Below are 9,416 nucleotides of genomic sequence, written 5' to 3' on the forward strand. Positions count from 1 at the left end.
TTTGAGTGCTGCAAAACTGAGCGGTAGGTGCGGCGGGCTTGGAGTTTTCCCCGAGAGCTGAGAAACAGGACCCACCCAGGGACCTGGCGTCTTCAACTTGGAGGTCTATCAAGTGGCAACAAGATGAGAGGGAGGAACCACCGCGTGCTGTCTCCTTGAACACTCTGTAATCTGAAAACAGCAAACGAGAAACCAGCCGAGAAAACAGGTCGAGAAACAGCAGGGAGTGAACGGTGTTCTTAGCATGGCTGCATGAGAATCGCTTTCATCGCCAGGGGTATTCCTTATAAACCAAGGACACCTCTTGGATTCTACTTAGGGACTGCTGTAGTGTGACTGCAAGTAGAAAGTCACCGTCCTGTGCTGTAAGCATGTGTCGGCTGAGAGAAAGTTGTAAAAGCAAAAACGGAGCGCTAGAAAGCTAAATAGTAAGAGGGTGGATTTTAAGAGGAAACTTTGTTAGAAAAACCTTAAGTATATGCCAGGGGTTTGCCAGGGTGGCCACACCTTAAAATGACATGGGGATGTTTTTAAAATCCAAATGTTCAAGCTACACCTGAAGTTATATTAGAATCCCTGGAGATGGAACTGGGAGGACATAAAGATTGTTTAAAGCGCTCCACGTAATTCTACTTTGCCGCCGAGTTGAGAACCACAGAGCTATGACAGTGCTGGTCAAAAACACCAAAGGACATTGATAAAAGGGCCAGTTATTCATCCTTACTGGGAACAACTCAGAACATATTTCCCTTCAATAGTTTAACTGAGCTGGTTAGCAGAGTCCTAGCCTGGGTTTCCTATCCCTCCAGACACTTTACCTGATTAAATGAAATCCCCAATTTGAAAATATGCCTTGGTCCTCGGACCAGCTGTGGAGTCCATGCCTCTTATCCTTTCCTAAATGCTTTCTGATCACTTTTTATTGGTTAGTGTGAGCTTTATAAGGAAGAAAACGACAGTTTCAACAACAGTATTTTCTCTGACTCATGCTTACTCTACTGAACAGAACTCTGTGTCACCCAGTGCTAGGACCATTCCAGGAAAGGAACTATAGGCTTTCATTGAAGCCAATCAGTATTAAAACACCTTAGAGTTTAGAAGGGGAGAGGAGTGCTTTTAAAACCAGCTAATGTGATCCTCATCCTTGATATCAAAATACCTTATTTTTACTTCCATATTTGGCATAAAATCACAAAGTGTATAAGGGTTCAGAGTGTTTTAGAAGTTATACCAGATCTTCATTTATTTTTCCAAAGAGCCTCCGTTGACTTTAACTACCACTTTCTTTTGCTACACCATCATAAGCAGGTAGTGTACATTCCTGCTTGAGCTCATAGAAGTGGTGTGAAAGGCAAGGTGGCATCATAAAAAATAGTTGGAGATCAAGGCCAGTTATAGAGTTGCTAGAAGACTTAACTATGAGGCTTGTTAGAACTGTTTATTAAGTGAATATAATCACTTTTTATTCAAAGAAAACATTGAAGTCTGCAAATGTAGGAAAAGAAAATATCTATCACCGAGCTTAATCACACTAATGCTCTAAGCATTTACCTTCCAAACTACTTAGTTGATCGTCCATCTTTTTTTAAAGGAACTTTTAAGAGAAGTAAATGAGTGGTAATACTTTCAGTAACAGCACTCCCAAAATTTCAACATTTCCTCAGAATGTTGAAAAAAGAAAAAAAAAAATTCCACTTATTCAACTTAGAAAAAGATTCTATGATAAAAATCTATGCATGATTAAGAAAAATTAAGTATAAAAATTTGTAATTTACTGAAGATTATTTTGGCCTCAATTTGTTGTGTTCCAATATAGACATTATACACCATTTTGCTATGACAACTTCTTAAAGTGGAGATAACTGTCCACATTTTATAGATGAGGAAGCAAGCTGAGAAGGTAAGCAATTTACCCAAATCTGTGCAGCTAGTAAGTGACCAGGCCAGAATCTAAATCCAGTTTGTCTTAACTCCCAAACCTCTACTTACCTATCCTACTCTACCACACTACATTATTTTTGTTGGAAATAATCAGCAAAGTTTTCTTCTATGTGAAGGACTCTGAATTAGGCAGTCTGGGGAGATGATTTGAGACCCAGCTACATCTGATGACAGCAGTGGTCCCGAGCCTTCATACTTGATCCATAAAAAACCATCTGTGTATTCTCAGGGACTCAGGTACCCATTGATCAGAAAGATTTGGGACAAAAATAGGCTCTACAGAGCTTTGCAATTCCAAGGCAATGTTTATATAATTAGGTTGAAAAACATTAAACAAAATAGAAAATAGCTCTATGATTTTCTCAGAGGTTAGGAAATACGGCCTCCACCACAGTCCCAGGCACCATCCAATGACTACGTCAAAGGTTTTGAATACACTGAGGGCCACTTAGTACGCAGAAGCAGACTAAAAAAGTGGTGATACTTGTGTTCCAGAATCTGTAACCTAAGAGAGAGGTTTTATGTGATAAATTCCATGAGCATGCCACAATCAATGTGCTATGAGGGTTCAGAGAAGACAGAAAGGAACATGGCTGTTGGGGCAGAGGAGGCTGACATCCTAGTTATTCAACTAAATATGACAAATGAATATCAATGTAATAGGGAAAATATGAAAATAGGTAAGAATGGTATGAGCAGAGATTTGGGGTCAGGAAAAGCACAGTTTACTCCAAGAGGAGTAAGGAGTTTCATTTAGGGAGAGCTTGTAGAACTGAATTGGAGAAATAAAAGGTTGAAACGTAGACTGGAAGTAGATTTGAGGGAAACTTAAATGCAAGGCTTTTCCACATTTAGTGCTGCTCAGAAGCACTGGAGGACTGTTGAAAATTTTAAGCAGGAAGTTGAGTGAATTTCACAGTTGTGTGTAGGATGTTGCAATGGGGTGACTGAACAAAGACTCGATTTATTACAGCTAACTGTGCAATGGTCGAGCCACTTAAGATTGGAGAACAGAAATGTCTTTAATTTTAGATTAATAAATGTATGTTAAGGAAACAATCTTGTTACTCTAAAAAACCCTTGACATGATTATTACAGCCATTTGAGTTATTATGATTGTTCTTACCAAACATGTTTCAATGGAAGAACTTACAGTTTGGTGACTTATAGATAAGGAAACAAGGCGAGGGGAAAGTGTTAAAGCTGACTCAGCACTTTGGTGTTTAAGCCTAGAGGTCCTATTTGAAAGAACTGTTTCAAAGTCAAGAGGTAATTTAGGGAAGAAATAAAAATTTGGTGCACTTGTTGAAAGTAAAATGCCTTGGCAGGGTGTCCACATGGAGTTCTATAGCATAAGATGAAAACGTAGATAAGGTTGAGCTGGAGCTTGGATGATATGTCTGAAGGCATGGTAAGCAACGGAGAGAACGTAGACAGAAACTCGAAGAGGCCTGAGGTGTGAGCCTTGCCCCATCAACCCCTTGCCTCCACAATACAGTACAAATAATAAAGGGGAAGGAGGGAACAGTGGAAAGAAAAGAAGTGCCATTTCCTGGAAGCCTAAAGACACAAAACCTTAAGCCAGATATTATCACTCTATCTTTCAGGGAGGCAGTTGGTGTTTACAGAGGTTGTAAGTAAGTAACTGAAGTAGCTCAGTCGTGTCAGACTCTTTGCAACCCCTTGGACTGTAGCCTACCAGGCTCCTCCCTCCATGGGATTCTCCAGACAGGAATACTGGAGTGGGTTGCCATTTCCTTCTCCAGCCACGGATCTTCTAAGTGCCTCCAGATCACTTGTCAGTGAAGGGTGGAGCTGGGGCTTAGGACCTTAACCCCTCTGTTACATTGCTCAGCATCACCCACTCTGCAAAACCCCCTGCTCACAGCCAGACCCAGTACCAAAGGACCACTACCTTTCAGTATCTTTCAGTTCCTCAATTCTAAATCAGTCTATTTCATATTTGCATTCGTAACTCAGCCTAGAATTATCCCGTCAATCTTAAAGTGGCCAATGAAAATCAAAACTTTTTCTGAGATATTTTGTCACACAGTTGCAAACCAGGGCAGCTGTGCTGCAGAGAATAAGTGTATTCATAAAAAGTAAACAAAAACTGAAGAGCAGACTCCTGCTTCTTTTAAGGGGAGTTTATTCTTCAGGAATTCACTAGTCAAGGTGTCTGTACTACATCAAATTTAGCTTTTTTTTTCCACTAGGGGTAGGTTTAGCAGCACCCCATAAAAGTGACTTAATACCATGTGATGTTTGCACTTGGCATGGTGGCATCCTGCCCTGCCTCTGGCTTCCTTGTGTGTGAGGAAAGGCTCAGAGGCCAAATGGAAGCATGGTGCTTGACTCACATGAGCAAATGTTTCTAGCCAAGCCCTGATTTTGTAAGATGACAGTGAATTTTTGCCAAAGTGGAGGTGGTGGCAGGAACCAGAAACTTGTGTGTGGGGTGTGTGTGTGTGTGTGTGTATCTGTGTGTTTGAGTCTGTGTCTATATACATGTGTGTATGTGTATTAATGTGTGTGTGGCTGTGCTTCTGAATGTATGTGAACGTGTGAGTATGTGTGTGTATGTGTGCGTATGTATGTTCATGTGTGTGGGGGTATATGTGTGTTAGTGTATATGTGTGAGTGTGTGATGGGAAGCAACACAGCACAAAGGCTGAGTGGGAAGTTTGGGAGTCATATTGTCTATTGCTCCCTTACTTTCTATGTGGCATGGTAACCAACCACTGTTACACAAATCACTTATTTGTAACTCAGATGTGATAATGTTGCCTACCTCATAGGGTTTTTGTGAAAAATAAATGAGGTAATGTATGTAAAACACTTGGTGCTTTGGGTGACACAGTAAATACTCAATGACTATTACCAACAATTGATGACAATGACAGGCATGAATGAGCACTTCATATACCAGGACATGCCCACTTTTCATGTAATGTATTTAAAAAAAAATCATGACAGAGAATCTGAAAAATCTATAAAAGAAATATCAAGGAGATGCTAATAGTGTTGAGACCATTCCACTATTCGCCTTATTCTTTCCCTACCCAGTAGAATTTCACCATTGGCAAAATTAAGTCATTTACAAAGATTCAGATTTGTTTAACATTGTCCCCCTCCCTACTTCTCCTGTAATCCCATCTGCATTTTGTTTGCCTTGATTTATGATCTTGCAAAATTTACAATCTGAGCTCATTAGAATTGCACAAGGATGAGGAGAGAAAAAAGAAATGGGTACTTAAGGATCTCATCACATGCGCTACTCTTAGTTTGAGGACTAACCTCACTGCTTAGCTATCATAGCAATGCCACAAGCAAATGACTGCTACATCCATTTTCACATAACACAAATGCTCAAAGGAGAAAATGATTGGATCAAGAGATACATATGGCAAAACCAAGATTTGAATCCAAGTCTCAGTAGCTTTAAAATTGTGCTCTGTCTACTACATGTTACTTTATATTTGTTGGTACATAATTAAAGATAACTGTTCCTTGATATTTCTCAGAAGGATTCATTAGTGGGTAAATATTTTCTTACTATTTCACTTTTAGTTGTCAAATAAAAGCCAATTATCTAAAGATGAGCATTTCCTTGGAATAAATTGTATTTTTTCATATAAACCCAAATAGTCTGCTATAAAGAAGGTGATTCAGACAAACACTGACTGCAATGCTCTTTCCTCGAGGTCTCCATTTTTTACTTCCTCCTCTAAGACTTCTGTAGTATCCTTTCTTTTTCCTCCTACATATTAATCCTTGTGCTTTGAAGCCCTTTTCCTCTCCTTGCTGATTCTTTTTTAGTACATTCTGCCACATATGGGCTTACTGAAGGATAACTCTAAATTGTAAGAAGGTTTTTTATGGCAATTATAAGATCTAATTTATCATTTTGTCTTTTATTTCCTAGTGCAATTTCATGCACAGAGTAAGTATTGAATAAATGGTTGTTATATTTACCAGTCTATCTTCCTTATGACCCTAGAATTTATTGACTTGTTTAATAAACACAGCAGATATACTAAGATAAAGACTGAAAGCATTATTTCAACTTTAGCCATTTCTCTCTCATAATCCTTAATTTAGATAAATCTTCCATGACCTCTGTATCTGATTAGAACACCAATAGGTAGAAAAGAAAGTAAAGAATTTCCCAGGATAAAAGACCTATATAAGATGATTTTGAATTTATTTGAGAAATACATGAAAGTGAGCTTCTTTTAACTTTCAGCCACCTCTCTCTCTACTTCAAATCTGCTTTATTCAAAGAATGGTATCATTATCCTTTCAGATCTAGGTACCTCCCCATCTCTTGCTTCTATTACTTGAAGACATTTTATGGAAAAAAAATATTCAAATGGCCAAAATAAGCATGGGGGGAAAAAGTTCAACATCATTATTCATCAAAGAGATGAAAATCAAAAGCAGTAGGTTACTACTAACTCCCCATTAGAGAGACTAAGGTTTTAAAAGACCTTTTATTAGTGAGGATAAGAACACCTGGAATTCTTGTACATTGCTAGTGAGAATGTAAAATAGTACAACCACTTTGGGGAACACTTTGGTCACTTCTTAAAAAGTTAAATAGATACCTTGTATGTTAGTCATTCAGTTGTGTCTGACTTTTTGTGACCCAATGACCTAGTAATTCCAATTCTAAATATTGACCCAGGGAAAAGAAAAACATATCTACAAAAGACTTGCACATAAATCCTCCTAGCAGCTTTGTTCATCATAGCCGCACGTGGAAACACTTCAAATGTCCATCAACAGCTGAATGGATACATTGGTACTTCCATATGTGTTCAGTATTCAAAAGGAACAGACTAGTGATACCATCGGAGAAGGCAGTGGCAACCCACTCCAGTACTCTTGCCCGGAAAATCCCGTGGAAGGAGGAGCCTGGTAGGCTACTGCTGAGCCACCATCGAAGTCCTACAGTCAAAAGTATCTTTTTCCTTTTTGCCCCCTCATCTAATAGATCAGATTTAATTAAGTAGTGGTTAACACTACTATAACACTTGTGCTATAATTTCAGCCTGTGCAGTAATCTTAGCCTATAAGGAACAATAGCAGTGACCTTTGCTGACTTCCAAAAAACTGTGTTTTATATATGTGAGAAAACTGACAACATGACAGAAATTTATAAGCATGTTGGATAAACCTTTTGATTTGGATAGTATAACCCTGGTTGTTTACTATATTCTGAGAGGCACATGGTCAAATCAGAGAACTTCCAAGTGTGACTTCCCATTAAGTGAAAACCTAGGAGATTCCATCATCCATACAATTTTGACCCCAACTTCTTCTCACCGCTCCATCTGAGGAGCTAGTAATGTTTTCTCAGAGTTAGTGAGGAGGATTTCTGGCTGTCCTCCAATGACCTATCCTATGAGTTCCCACTAAATCTTGTGCTAGCATGTATGGAGGTAATTCAGATGCTCTGGGGTGTTCATCACCGATATCTCAGTTAGTCTTCCATCCACTCCTTGACATAAGTGTTATGATCCTCCCCTAAGTGAATTTCAAGGCTTACCTAACCAGCGCAAAGTTATACAAAAGTGATGGCCGGATTTCCCACTTGATCCATCAAATGTACTAAAGATTTTGCACGTGATCCATCACACCACTCACACGTCACAATATACAGTCTTGCAAAATGAAACAACTGCAGACACCACAGAGTGCTGTATATTTGGTCTGCTCACTCTAAACACGCTGTTTTCACTCTTAAGTGTCAGTGGGTTATGAACTGGCTCGATATCACTTTTCCATAAACTTTACCATTTCTGTGAACTCAGGGTTTTTAAACAATAGGATGAATTGGCCAGTCCATTCTAAAGGAGATCAGTCCTGCGTGTTCTTTAGCAGGAGTGGTGCTAAAGCTGAAACTCCAGTACTTTGGCCACCTCATGCAAAGAGTTGACTCATTGGAAAAGACTCTGATGCTGGGAGGGATTGAGGGCAGGAGGAGAAGGGGACAACAGAGGATGAGATGGCTGGATGGCATCACCGACTCAATGGACGTGAGTTTGAGTGAACTCCAGGAGTTGCTGATGGACAGGGAGGCCTGGCATGCTGCAATTCATGGGGTCGCAAAGAGTCGGACACAACTGAGTGACTGAACTGAACTGAGGAGGAATTGGGGGATAATTGTACCCATACTTAAGAATGTACTATGTCCTTCTTCCCAGCTAACTTAACAAATACATATCAGTTCAGTTCAGTCATTCATGTCCAACTCTTTGCAACCCCATGGACTGCAGCACACCAGGCTTCCCTGTCCATCACCAACTCCCAGAGCTTGCTCAAACTCATGTCCATCGAGTCGGTGATGCCATCCAATCATCTCATCCTCTGTTGTCCCCTTCTCCTCCTGCCTTCAATCTGTCCCAGCATCAGGGTCTTTTCCAGTGAGTCCGTCCTCCGCCTTATGTGGCCAAAGTATTGGAGTTTCAGCTTCAGCATCAGTCCTTCCAAGGAATATCTAGGACTGATTTCCTTTAGGATGGACTGGTTGGAACTCCTTGCAGTCCAAGGGACCCTCAAATACATATAAATAAATGTAAATGCAATATAATAACACATAAATATAGACCTAAGTAGAGTGTGTTTCTGCAGTTAATTATCAACCCCTAGTTGTGCTCCGTGGATGTTTTCTACATGCTATTTCCCATGTGTCTTTATCAGTTGTCCTTCAGGGGCAGCAGTGTGGTTAAAACAAACGGTCATTTTGTTGTCTCATTAAGGTTTTGCAGTTTAACTGTTTCATCCCTGACTAAATAGAAATTATGTTTAAACTGGCTGCTCTTTTCATACTCTCCTATTTTTTCCAAAAAGCTTTATCTGGAATACTAGTCTATGGACACAGTTCACAATTCAGAAAAGACTAAGTAAAAGGATACTACACTTATGTAAAAAGAAGTTTTTTTAGAAAGTGTTTAAATATCCAACCATATTTGGTTAAATATATTTTAGCGTGTATACCTACATTACTGTTATATAATGATTAAGAATTATATATACAAATAAATTTGTAACAGAATATGGAATGCTTTATTACAATGTTATTCAAGCAAGATAAAAATGGTAAGTTCTATATATAACAGCATCATCAATTCGACTATTTATCAACATGAAAAAAAGTTATAAATAAAAGAAAAAAGTAACTCAAAATGTCATCTAAGTATATACCTGTGGAGTAAGCTTACTGATTTTTCTTCTTTCTGTTTTTATTTTCTCCATTGAGCATATATTACTATTAATTCTAGAAATTTTTCTCTTATTTTAAAAGAAATCTTATCATCTGATTCAAGATCATAATTGCTCAATATTTGATTAGATCACTCTCAGTTGTAACTTGTTTGAATCTAGTGATTTGAATTCATTCTACTTGAACTTCTTGCAGTTTAATTCCATTTTAATCATATCAGTTCGATCCTTTCTAGTTTGAAAAAAAT

This window comes from Oryx dammah, unplaced genomic scaffold, assembly GCF_014754425.2.
Source record: "Oryx dammah isolate SB20612 unplaced genomic scaffold, SCBI_Odam_1.1 HiC_scaffold_21, whole genome shotgun sequence".
Taxonomy (NCBI): Eukaryota; Metazoa; Chordata; class Mammalia; order Artiodactyla; family Bovidae; genus Oryx; species Oryx dammah.